This window comes from Phocoena sinus, chromosome 9 (assembly GCF_008692025.1).
Source record: "Phocoena sinus isolate mPhoSin1 chromosome 9, mPhoSin1.pri, whole genome shotgun sequence".
Classification (NCBI taxonomy): domain Eukaryota; kingdom Metazoa; phylum Chordata; class Mammalia; order Artiodactyla; family Phocoenidae; genus Phocoena; species Phocoena sinus.
Genome location: NC_045771.1, coordinates 3790446 through 3803999, shown reverse-complemented (window position 1 = coordinate 3803999; position 13554 = coordinate 3790446).

Genomic DNA, 13554 nt, shown 5'->3' with positions numbered 1-13554 from the left:
TTGTGTCTTTCTTAGTCTTTCCAGGTCAGGGTTGGTTTAGATCTGTACACCTTAATGCAGGCATTTGGAAATCCCTGGGCTCAGTGAAGAATCATGTTATTGCAGTGTCAGGAGTAAGCTGTGTTTGAGCAGCTTTGGACTTCGTAGAAAGACAGCCTTTCCCGGCACCGGAGAGGAGAGAGGTAGTTGACTGTGACCAACTTTGACCCTGGCAGGTACCTTGGAGGAAAAATTTCAGTCTGTTTACATCCTGCAAATTCATTTTCCCCGATAGTACTCTCAAGTGTTCACTGAGACAGAATCACTGTTTGAAACCAATAGCCAAAGTCTCCCGGGACCACACGGCAGGCTTACCCAAAGGCTCTGGCCGGGAACCGCATGTGTTTTTTCAAGGTTCACAGGTAACCCTTCAAGCAAATATTTACAGAGGTTTTTCTTTTTAAGAATCCCTGTTGCTACAATTAACAATAACAGTCCTTAAAGATGACTTCCTAGATGAATAGGTATGTGAATAACTAATTTAAGCATTTGACACCACTAGTATATATAAGAAAGCAATTAATTTCATAATGTGGAAGTAGTACATTGGCTTCTTATCAGTGGTATTAATTCCATTTTGGATGGATAAACCAGACTGGGGGGATTTAATATCCGTTATAAGTGGCATCGTGCAGTAGTACTTTCTCTAGAATACATTTTTATTAGCCTCTTAGAGATAAATTGCCATGCCACTAAAACAAAATAAAAATCTCAAATGAAAGCCCTTTCTCTCTTCACCCTGTTCAGCCTCCTCTGGATGGGAGACTTGTTCATACATGAAGGGCACTAGGAGGCAAAGTGGCTGCCCAGCCCTGGTGCCCTGAGTGCATTTCCTTAATGAACTGTGTCAAAACCTTTCCTGATAACACATGTACTCAGATGTTTTACTTGATTAATATCAAACTATTTATCTTTCTCTCTTTCCCTTGGGAATCTAAGATGTTAGAAGCCACCCTCGGAATACATATTGATAAATTCAGGGAAAGAGTATATAAACTTGCATCAATGGATCTTTGATATGATAGGCAACCCAGACTTGTCTACCATGATTTTTTTTCAGATTTTATTTTATTTTGATTACCAAAGCAAAGACATTGATAAAGCAAATACAATCTGCAATAATAAATACATCTGCAATAGATGCTAGATATCATTAAATTATGTAATTTAGACAGTAAATATGGTCTATTTTTGCTTCTTTCCAATAGAATACATTTGATCACTTTTTTTTTATACAGCACGTTCTTATTAGTTATCAATTTTATACACATCAGTGTATACATGTCAATCCCAATCGCCCAATTCATCCCACCACCACCCCCGCTCCCCGCCTCTTTCCACCCTTGGTGTCCATACATTTGTTCTCTACATCTGTGTCTCAATTTCTGCCCTGCAAACCGGTTCATCTGTACCATTCTTCTAGGTTCCATATATATGCGTTAATATACGATATTTGTTTTTCTCTTTCTGATTTACTTCACTCTGTATAACAGTCTCTAGATCCATCCACGTCTCAAGAAATGACCCAATTTCGTTCCTTTTTATGGCTGAGTAATATTCCATTGTATATATGTACCACGTCTTCTTTATCCATTCGTCTGTCGATGGGCATTTAGGTTGCTTCCATGACCTGGCTATTGTAAATAGTGCTGCAGTGAGCATTGGGGTGCATGTGTCTTTTTGAATTGTGGTTTTCTCAGGGTGTATGCCCAGTAGTGGGATTGCTGGATCATATGGTAATTCTATTTTTACTTTTTTAAGGAACCTCCATACTGTTCTCCATAGTGGCTGTACCAGTTCACATTCCCACCAACAGTGCAAGAGGGTTCCCTTTTCTCCACACCCTCTCCAGCATTTGTTTTTGTATATTTCCTGATGATGCCCATTCTAACTGGTGTGAGGCGATACCTCATGTCATTTTGATTTGCATTTCTCTAATAATTAGTGATGTTGAGCAGCTTTCCATGTGCTTCTTGGCCATCTGTATGTCTTCTTTGGAGAAATGTCTATTTAGGCCTTCGGCACATTTTTGGATTGGGGTGTTTGTTTCTTTAATATCGAGCTGCATGAATTGTTTATATATTTTGGAGATTAATCCTTTGTCCATTGATTCATTTGCAAATATTTTCTCCCATTTTGAGGGTTGTCTTCTCGTCTTGTTTATGGTTTCCTTTGCTGTGCAAAAGCTTTTAAGTTTCATTAGGTCCCATTTGTTTATTTTTGTTTTTATTTCCATTACTCTTGTAGGTGGATCAAAAAAGATCTTGCTGTGATTTATGTCAAAGAGTGCTCTTCCTATGTTTTCCTCTAAGAGTTTTATAGTGTCTGGTCTTACATTTAGGTCTCGAATCCATTTTGAGTTTATTTTTGTGTATGGTGTTAGGGAGTGTTCTAATTTCATTCTTTTACATGTAGCTGTCCAGTTTTCCCAGCACCACTTATTGAAGAGACTGTCTTTTCTCCATTGTATATCCTTGCCTCCTTGGTCATAGATTAGTTGACGATAGGTGCGTGGATTTACCTCTGGGCTTTCTGTCTTGTTCCATTGATCTATGTTTCTGTTTTTGTGCCAGTACCATATTGTCTTGAATACTGTAGCTTTGTAGTATAGTCTGAAGTCAGGGAGTCTGATTCCTCCAGCTCTTTTTTTTCCCCTCAAGACTACTTTGGCTATTCAGGGTCTTTTGTGTCTCCATACAAATTTTAAGATTTTTTGTTCTAGTTCTGTAAAAAATGCCATTGGTATTTTGATAGGGATTGCATTGAATCTGTAGATTGCTTTGGGTCATATAGTCATTTTCACAATATTGATTCTTCCAAAATCCAATAACATGGTATATCTCTCCATCTGTTGATATCATCTTTAATTTCTTTCATCAGTGTCTTATAGTTTTCTGCATACCAATCTTTTGTCTCCCTAGGTAGGTTTATTCCTAGGTACTTTATTCTTTTTGTTGCGAAGGTAAATGGGAGTGTTTCCTTAATTTCTCTTTCAGATTTTTCATCATTAGTGTATATGAATGCAAGAGACTTCTGTGCATTAATTTTGTATCCTGCAACTTTACCAAATTCATTGATTAGCTCTAGTAGTTTTCTGGTGGCATCTTTAGGATTCTCTATGTATAGTATCATGTCATCTGCAAACAGTGACTGTTTTACTTCTTCTTTTCCAAATTGTATTCCTTTTGTTTCTTTTTGTTCTCTGATTGCCGAGGCTGGGACTTCCAAAACTATGTTGAATAATAGCAGTGACAGTGGACATCCTTGTCTTGTTCCTGATCTTAGAGGAAGTGCTTTCAGTTATTCACCATTGAGAATGATGTTTGCTGTGGGTTTGTCATATGTGGCCTTTATTATGTTGAGGTAGGTTCCCTCTATGCCCACTTTCTGGAGAGTTTTTATCATAAATGGGTGTTGAATTTTGTCAAAAGCTTTTTCCACATCTATTGAGATGATCATATGGTTTTTATTCTACCATGATTTTTTTAAAAAAATATGTATTTAGGGCTTTCCTGGTGGCGCAGTGGTTGAGGGTCCGCCTGCCGATGCAGGGGACATGGGTTCGTGCCCCAGTCCGGGAAGATCCCACGTGCTGTGGAGCGGCTGGGCCCGTGAGCCATGGCCACTGAGCCTGCGCGTCTGGAGCCTGTGCTCTGCAACGGGAGAGGCCACAACAGTGAGAGGCCCGCGTACCGCAAAAAAAAAAAAAAAAAATTTATTTATTTGGCTGCATCGGGTCTTAGTTGTGGCACACGGCATCTTTCATTGCAACGTGTGGGCTCTTCTTTGAGGCTTGTGGGCTCCAGAGTGTGCAGGCTCAGTAATTTTGGTGCGAAGGCTTAGTTGCCCCGCGGCATGTGGGATCTGAGCTCCCCGACCAGGGATCGAACCCGCATCCCCTGCATTAGAAGGCAGATTCTTAACCCCTGGACCACCAGGCAGGTCCCTGTCTACCATGATCTTACAGTTGTTGTTTTAGCCTCACTCATTCGTTTGACAAATATTCATTGCTCATGTCCAGTGTTCCGGGCACCGTGATAGACACTGGTATGAACAGTGAGGGAAATGGAAGCAGTTTCTTCTCTCAAGGAGCTTGTACTCTGGGGCAGGAGCCCAACATGTCTGCAAGAGGAAAACACACACAATGTGGAAGGTTTTTCAAGTTCTTCTTTAAAATCATACACTCATTTCATAATGAGCATGGCCTACCTGTGGGTTAGGGTCCATGGTTTCTGAAAGACACTGTTGTGAAATATAGCATCCTCATACCACTGGAGTGTCTCAGCAGTCACCAATCAGAGCATCTCCCAACAGACTCCAACACAGCATCTTCCAGAAGACCACCTCTGTGCAGACTGCAGAAAAGTGGGGCTTAAGTGAACTTCCCTCTAATTTGAGCACCTTCTCTGTATACCACAGAGTTCCTCGCATGAACCTTAATCGACCCATATCTTCTTCTTAAGGAATTTCGGATGGGGGAGATAAGACATGGTCAGCCATATTAATGCTCCGTACTGTGTGTTGGGTGAATAAATGAATGAATAGCACAAGATAGAGAGTGGTGTGTTATAAGGGAGGTACTTACAGACGTTATGAGGGTTCAGCAAGACGATTAGTAACTTCTGAAAAATCATGGAAGACCTCTTGGATGGAGTGCCTTTTTTTTTTTTTTTTTTTTTGCGGTGTGCGGCCTCTCATTGTTGTGGCCTCTCCCGCTGCGGAGCACAGGCTCCGGACGCGCAGGCTCAGTGGCCATGGCTCACGGGCCCAGCCGCTCCGCGGCATGTGGGATCCTCCCAGACCGGGGCACAAACCCGTGTCCCCTGCATCGGCAGGCAGACCCTCAACCACTGCACCACCAGGGAAGCCCTGGAGTGCCTTTTGAGCTGGGCTTTGAAGTAAGGCTGTGATTGTGCCATCTGGAAATTCAATTTCACATCTTCCTGAGATGTGCTTTAGTGCATGAGTCATCAAAGTGATGGAAGTAAGTGGACAGAAATCTAGTGGAGATGTTCCTGTATAATGTCGCACTTGGACTGTGATACCAACACCACAGGACTTCTAAAATTATTAAATAAGATGATGTATGTAAAATATATGATTATAAATCTTCCCCTCAAGTGAATCTATTATTATTAATAATCAACAAAACCCTTCATGGGTTGAATGTTTACAAAAGAAATTCAAAGTTCATTTACAGGAGTCAGTGGACCTATTGATGTCCTAGCTTCCAAAATCCATTGCAAGTTTGTATTAAAACATGCATGTTTTAAAATCTGACTGAAAATAAATAAATTGTAACGCTGTGTTTTCCAAATTAATGAATAACTTTTCAAAGATCATAAAACTCATACTCTCCGCGAAGACTTGTGCAGCCATGACCGTTGTAAGGCTGCTCTCCGAGGTCCTGCATTTATTTCATATCGTTTTGGAAAGGGTGTCAGCTATCGTAGCAGAGCTTCTTCTCTCTGGATTTCTTTTTATCTTTTTTAAGGAAGGGGAGAGGAGGAGGGGAGAAGAAGAAAGTGATAGGTGGAATAAGCCAGTCTAGGCCAAATAACGCTTGTGTATAATCCAGTCCATCACCCGCTCTCAGTAGCTCCCTTGCTGCTCTGACACACCGGCCATGCCAGTTTGGTATCGCATACACCGAGGGCACAGTGGATAAAAAAGACCAAAGGTGATCCAGGACCCCTTCTGAACCATGAAATTCTTGGTACACAAACCATCTTTCTGACATAGCTGTCCTCCATGATGAATGGGAATGTAGCACGTTAATATGCCCATTCTCCCTCCCCCCGCAGAATATCTGAATCTTCAGCAAATGAAAAGACAAGAGCTATGGTTCATTTCTGACTCGATTTTAGTTTTCTGAAAGCATTTAAAAGATTTAAGGCATGGAAACGTGTAACAGCAGACTTCCTTTTCATAGGAAACAAAAGTCTTCTAAGAGGCTGCCTCATTTCCTGCGCTCAGTTGAACACAGAGATGGTGTGATCAGAATGAAGGGCCGCCCTTAGTCATCCAGGGCCGAGCACAGCTTGCCTTTCTGAACTCCCATAGCGCCCTCAAGCGGCAACGTCAGGCTCTGAGCTGCTCTCCGTGTGCTCAGACCAGCACATTCACAAGACCCTTGGTTTTGTTTTGCTTTGTCTTTTCTGTTCTTTGTTGTGTTGCTTTTGTTTTTGCAGTTGATTGAACGCATCAAAGGGTCATCGAAATGAAAAGCTGTAGGGGAACAGATTGTGCCGAGTTGTTTTGGAATGACAGGGCTGCTATCTCAGGGGCACTGTTGGTGTGGAAGGACTGTGGAGAGAAGCTATGAGAAGAAATAAGAGTGAAAGAGACCCAGGAGACCGAGAGAAATGTCTCTGTCTATTTTCCTCGTGTTCTTTCCTTCCCCCGGATTGAGGCAAAGAACAAACAACACGCAAGGTCCAAACAATCAAAAAACAGGCTGCAAGATAAAGGCAACATACTTTATAAGCCTGTTTTTCATGCTTTCTTCCCTCAACTCTGAGTTCTGTAAAATAAAATTTAAAAAAAAGGAAAATCATCTGAAATATGAATGGTCCTTGCCTTTGATAAACAGGAGGCTGATAAACATGGAGCAAAATTTATATTCAACCAACTTTTAGGGATCACCACCTCTGCAGGCTGGATTAAAGATGCACGGGCATCGCCCCTCCCACGTGCAATCCCAAAAGGAAATTCCAGACCTTCATTCTGTAAAGTATTAAAAACATGTATGTGTGCTGAAATGAGTTCCTTCCCAGATCGTCTGAGTGCAAAGTTCTATATGTCTGTTGGAGCTGGAATACCTTTACTTGTATTTTTGATTCCTACTCTGATTCCTAGTGCTCTGGACACATGCCCAGCCTGCAGGTGGCACAACCTGCCCTGGTTGAGTGGGTTCCAAACTGGCTCTTCTGACGCCAAGTCAAGGTTTGCTTCTTAGGAGCGTCTTTGAGGTAATGACATTGCCTATTGGACAATATTTTAAGTATAGAGTGGTGATCAGCCTAAGAGTTCTGTTATTATTATTTAATTTGGTAAAGCAATGACTCTCTCCTCCCTTCTCCCCTCCCTGTTTTGGACCCACACTAGTCTTCTCTGTGGCTTTAAGAACCCTGGATAGAGAATATCTCACGGAACATGTTTCTTCACTTCACGTACATGAGGCTTTCGAGAGTTGAAGTACGTTGTCCTCCAAATACTCTAGCTGGAAGAATGCGTCAAAATCAACAAGATGTCTAACTGCAGGATCATAGACAAGGAAAAATCAGATGAGAAAGCTGAATGATGTGTTTTGTAGAGTATGAACTATGGGCAAGCCCCCATTCTCCCAAAGGTTAGGTATATATAAGAAGTTTGGGGTTTCCCCTATAATAATAATGCATTGGAATCTCTCAGGAGCCCTGTGTTGTAGGTAAAGCTGATGGAAATAGCCTCTCTTATCATCTTCATGCTGTAGATGAGAAAACTGACGCTTAGTGAATTCTCCTTATGCAAAGAGCCGTTGAGGAAGAGCCAGGGGTCTGATTGTATCTGTTGGGGACACTTTGGGCTACGTAACTATTCCTGACTGAAAGGGGCTAAAACAGGGGTTTCTCATCGGGAGGCTGTTCTGAGTTTTGTTTAGTGGCTCCATGCCGTTGGGGCTCTGCGTTTGTATCAGTGCAAAAGCATTTGACCTTCTTCTCATAGTCACAAAGAGGCTGCAGTAGCTCCATACCTTCCGATCCTCACACAGATGTGTTCAGAGACAGAAAACTGGAGGGGCAGTGCTGGGGGACAGGGAAGAGGTCCCTCTTCATACCTCTGTCTTCAATCTGAGAGGAAAAAAATCTTTCCAATGCCGCCCATAAAATTTTATCCATTTCTTTAGCCAAGTAGACACCATGTGAGGACAGAAATTCTATACTGATGGGCAGAAAGTGAGAAGGAATAGGGGTGTAACTTTTGGGGAACCAAAAGTCAATCACACTGGCAGTTCTCACCACTGAGAGTGAAGGACGTGTGTGTAAGAAGATGCTTACAGAAATTTCTCCTGTAATTTCCACTGGAAAACAAACAAAAAAGCTTTGGCTTTCTCCAAAGCACTAACTTAATGAATAAAATCCAACTTTTTCCCAGTATAAAGTGTAATACAAGTCTGGGTTGTTTTTTTTTTTTTTTTTAAGTAAATGAACAATAGGATACGTCTTTGTGGAACTCTTTAATCTGACCAGTATCACACACGGAAATGATAAGATATGGTTCCAGGAGCTAAAAAACCAGAATTGCGTTAATCTTAGGGATGATGATTTTTTTTTTTTTCCTCAAAGATAATTGACATCAAAGGGAGATGGAAGAGTCTGTGGATCACTTGCTTTAAACCTCTCCCTGGAGCTGTGCCAATTGGTGCAGGAAATCACCATCATTCCACTTAAATCAGAAGTGGAGAGCAAGGACTGGTGGCTTAAACCCCGAGTCGGTCTGCTCTCTGAGGCGCCATCATATCAAGGGGCTGTTTTTCATCATGTGGATATATCCAAGCAGACTGCCTGCTTTGTCAGGGCATCGGTAGCTATCTGCTAAGTTCAGGTCCTGAAGTTTACATTATATCATTGGAAAAGAGTAAAACGCAGATGTAGGGCTTCCCTGGTAGCGCAGTGGTGGAGGGTCCGCCTGCCGATGCAGGGGACGCAGGTTCGTGCCCCGGTCCGGGAAGATCCCACGTGCCGCGGAGCAGCTGGGCCCGTGAGCCATGGCCGCTGAGCCTGCGCGTCCGGAGCCTGTGCTCCGCAGCGGGAGAGGCCACAGCAGTGAGAAGCCCGCATACCGCAAAAACAAAACAAAACAAAACAAAACGCAGATGCCATCAGTGAGTATAAGGTTAGACTAGTACCTATTCCGAGGTTTTCCGTGAGAGTGCCCATCGTGGCACAAGTATCCCACCTGAGGGTCTGATGTAAGTCGGTAACTTAACTGAAGCACTGCGCTGTATCTTAGCAAGCTCATGAGTCTTCTATTCTGTTGCACAGATTTGGATTTAATTATTGTAAATTATTTTTCTTTGCGTTAAGTACTCAAGAAAGATATTTCTCTTATGAATTTGAATAGCTCAATTTGGAAACTCAAAATTCATTTAGATTACAACCAACCATTTACATCTCATTCAGAGTTGAACTGAGGTTGTGTGGGATATTAGAGGTCTCAGAGAGAGAGGAATACGGGGATGCTGAAACAGAGATGTCCACACAGCCTTATACTGCCGCTTCTTTTACCATAGGATGACTAAGAAGTTCTTCAGAGTCCCTTGAAAGCATCAATGTATCCATCCTTTCTCATGAAGACTGAGAAGGTTCTGTGTCAACAATAAACAACATTTCTTGTTGGCTTATAAAGAAAGTAACGGTGGGGATTATGGCTGCAACTCGAAGGATGAGGTGATGGGACCCGTCAGGGACTTAAGCTCAATCGGAGGAACGAATGAGACCCACTGCATCCTATTGGAGCAGAGAGTCAGTGTTGGTTTTGCTGTGAGTGAGGAAAAATCTGTTCAAATTGCAGGCTTATATGACTCATGGATTTATTTAGCCAACGGGCAATTTTTGTTTACCTGTCAAGAAATACATAAATAGAAGCGATTGTTAGGAGAATTACTTTTTTTGAGTTCCAAATGAAAATGATCTGAAATGCAATTAGTAGTATAGAAAAGGTTATTTCTCCCCTTTACGAGAAGGAAATTGTTCCGAGATGGGGACAGCAGCGGACTTGATAAGAGTTACAGCGCAGAGTGAATTGAGTTACCCACGTGAAGCAAATGAGTGGCTTCATTTCAGTTTTATTGCCCTAATATAATCTGTTTTCGTTAATGAGAGTCCTCTGCATCTCACATCTGACATACCCATATACGCAAGAACCAGGTTTTGCATTGATATCGCTTGCATTTGCTCAAGGCAATGTGAAGATACAGAGCATCAGGCTTGAAGTTTATTTTCTTCCTCTGGGTTAGGTCCCATGCTTCGTAGGATCTATTGTGTACGTACATTGGTAGTTAGCCATAAATATTAACTGTGTGCATGTGGGTCAGAGAACGTGCTAAAATTCAAGAAAAACTATTGAATCCCATAAAGTCGCATCAGTCTATTTTAAAATTTGTATGTTCCGTGGGAATTTGGAAGAAATCTTAAGTGACGGTGAAAAATAAAATAAAATGGGTTTTATATTGAACATTTTAATGTGTCTTAAAGGAGTAGATTCAGGAAAATTAAGTTCGTAAAAGTTGGTTTTCAACTTCAACATGTTTATTAACTTCATTGATTTTTAATTCACGTCAAGATTTTTTTTATTGCATTAAAAAAGCAATGAGGCTAAGCCAGAGGCACTTAGGATTTTTAATGAAATCAATTTTTGAAAGCAAGGTCCTTTCTCTCTTGAAATTCTGCAGAGTTTGTCTGCCAAATTGCATATATTCAGGCAACATGGGAGAGGCTGTCCGCTAAGGTACCAGATCAAAGTCTCTCTGAGATAAGCCCCAACAGGAATGGTATCTTAGCTTTGACCACATCGTTGGTGTCTGCTTTGTCAATTCCCTTTTCGCCACTACCTTCTTCCTGAGATGAGCCTTAAACATCTCAATTCACGGGTGGAACAGCATTCTGAAAATGTCCTGAAAAGATCACCTGCTCTCTATTCTATTTTTGACTTTGAATAAATTGCTAAGATAACCCCCTTTTTAGTGAGGAAGACTGGCCTTTGTACATCCTGGAAAAATTCTTACCGCCTGGAGAATCTCCGTTCAATACTTTAAATGGGTGAGCCATTTCCTGAGAGTCAGCAAACATTTTGAGTAGCTTTCAGTTCACCTTGGTCGCCTTTTAGAAAAATGCTCTAGTGATTATTCTAGTACAGTGTTTGTTTCTCAAACTTGAGTGTTCATCAGAATTACTTGGTGGGCTTATTAAGATACAGATGGCTGGGCCCTTCCCTGAGTTTCTGGTTCAGTAGATTTGTGATGGAGCCCAGAATTTTCATTCTAACAAATTTCTAGATGATTCTGACGCTCCTGGTCCAGGGACAATTCTTTGAGAGCCACTGTGCTTTTGGGTTGAAACTGCTGCCTTGTGCTCCTACAATAGATAACTGGGGCGTTATTATGAGCACGTTTGTGATCTAGGTTTCTGACAGTCTTTTTCTAATAAAACTACGTGGGCTGGAAATGTACCAAAATGAGCAATAGATTGAGAAAACTACACCTTTTCAGAAAAGGAAGGGCTTATCAATACGGCCAAGTAATTTAGAGCATCAGCCCTGGTCCACTGAGAGGAGGGCTGGCTGTAACCTGTATGAAAGCCAGAACTATGTCCATTTTATTCATCTCATCCCTAGCACATAAAACAGAACAATGACGGGCACGTGGTGGGCATTCGAATATTTACCGAATAAGTAAGTAAAATGCTTACAACAAACATTGACATTAGCTATACCATTTTTCACGCATAGATTTGATTTCAGTTGTAGTGAGTTAGAACGTGACATATACCATGATGCAAGCATGCTGTATATGACAGGTCATCCCAAAGGCCGTGGCTTCCATAAGGTCAAGATTCACATTTCTGTTGGTCACTGTGATATATCTGGTCCGCCCTGGGCTCAGCTGGGTGGCTTTGCTTCGTGTTCCCTGATTCCTGAGCTTAACTCCAAACCATGGGTTGGGTTCAAGTCTCTCCAAGCGTGTTTGTTCTGGAGGCCAAGCGGAAGTGGTTGCAGCTACCCAGGCCATGTTCTTGTAGGGTGGGTCACTTGAGTGAGGGCAAGAGGTCGGCCAGGTCATGCAAGTACCTTGATGGCCTTTGTCTGCATCAGGTCCATTCACATTCCATTGGCCAAAGCAAGCCATACAGTCCTGCTAGAAGTGGAGCTAAAGAGGCATCCGGGGTGAGCGGATATCTTCTGAACATTCCAGCCCATCACAGTTCTGAATATGGGAATAGTGGCTAACCTTAAAGACGAATCATCAGGACACAGAAACTCATGGCTTGGAGATGTAGTCATACATCCAGCTCTGCCCTTGTGCCTTTGGAAGAGGACGCTGTTGCTGGAACTGCCCCGTTACACGCTTGAAAGGGTGGTGTGTCTTCTGGTGTTTGTGCCACAGCCGAGGCTTGTTTGTTTTTCTTTTCACTCAGATCTCTGTTGTTTCCTAAATATTTTTTATTGATGCTATTCCAGACAATGTCTGAACTCAAAGGAATGGTCTTAATTCCGGCAGGGTTTGACACAGGGCAAGATGGAGAGCGACAGGGTTTTTTAAGAGACTTTTGCAAATTTGACCGAACAGATGTCCAGGAAGCAGGTGGCCCTTCCCCCTCCCTGACCCGCCTCAGGGATGGCTTCTGGCCCTGACTCTCTAAGGCATCTCATTGTCGCTATTTGCTGTGTAGAGGAGGTCCTCTTCTCTCCTGCCTCTTTGTGTGTGGAAGGCAGATGCAAGGATGCACTGGAACACGTGGTGCCTGGACCTGGGCGCCAGTTCCCGGGGCTTAGCTCACCTTCTTATGCTGTTTCTGGCTGGTGGACTAAATCTGCCGCACACCCAGCCTTGCCCAAATTTCAGTCCTGCCGTACATTCTAGGAATACATCATATCCCCTTCTGTGCCTTATAACTGGAGTGGTTTCTAGTGGAGCCAGATTTTTCACTTTCTGTAACGATGTCCATTGGCCTGTAGTTGAGTAGAATTTACACGGCAGGATGAATGAATCAGCAAGCACTAGCTCCGTTTTCTCCTGTCTGAATAAGACCCCGCATTTGAATGAGCCTGCTTCTGTCTCTTCTTTTCTATTGCATCGATCCTTTCCTCTGGGGGCATTTCAGAGCAGGAGCCACTTCCCTTTTAATCTAATGACGTGTGATATATGAATGAAGACATTTCAGCCGATGACATGGTTGCTCTCCAGTGATCACCAGGGACAGACAGGAACAACAGACTCTCTTCTGTATCTCATGCTCTAAAAATCTTAGGAGCCTTGGAAAGCATGGTGCGAGCTGTAATTGAATCGCCAGACAATGGGAACAGACAGAGGTTGGTGCCTCCTCTAGAAGGTGATTATTTAGATCATTTCTGAGGCATCATTGGCAGTGGAAGGTGAGGTCTTCTAAATATTCAGAGAGCAGCAAGGAATTTTTAGAGAGAAGCAAAATATACTGTCTCCTGATACTGGTCCAGAGCAAGACGCCGCGGAGGAGCAGAAAAAGGAAAGGAAGAAAGGAGGGTGAGAAATGGGAGGAACGAGGAAGTGGGTCACGGTCCAGTGTCCACGGGCGGAGGGGATCCCTAAAGGAAGGGAGGGTGGGTTCCCGCAGCCCCAGTGGGCTAAGAAGAAAATGTGTGCTCAGTTGAATCCGTGGCTGTTTTATATACCTGGTGACCAGATCAGCTTTACCGCGTGTGTTGATGACCACGTCCGTGTGAGCAGCCACTGCTGGGGCAGGTAGCTGTACGTGTGTTTCAAACTGTGTGTAAAAA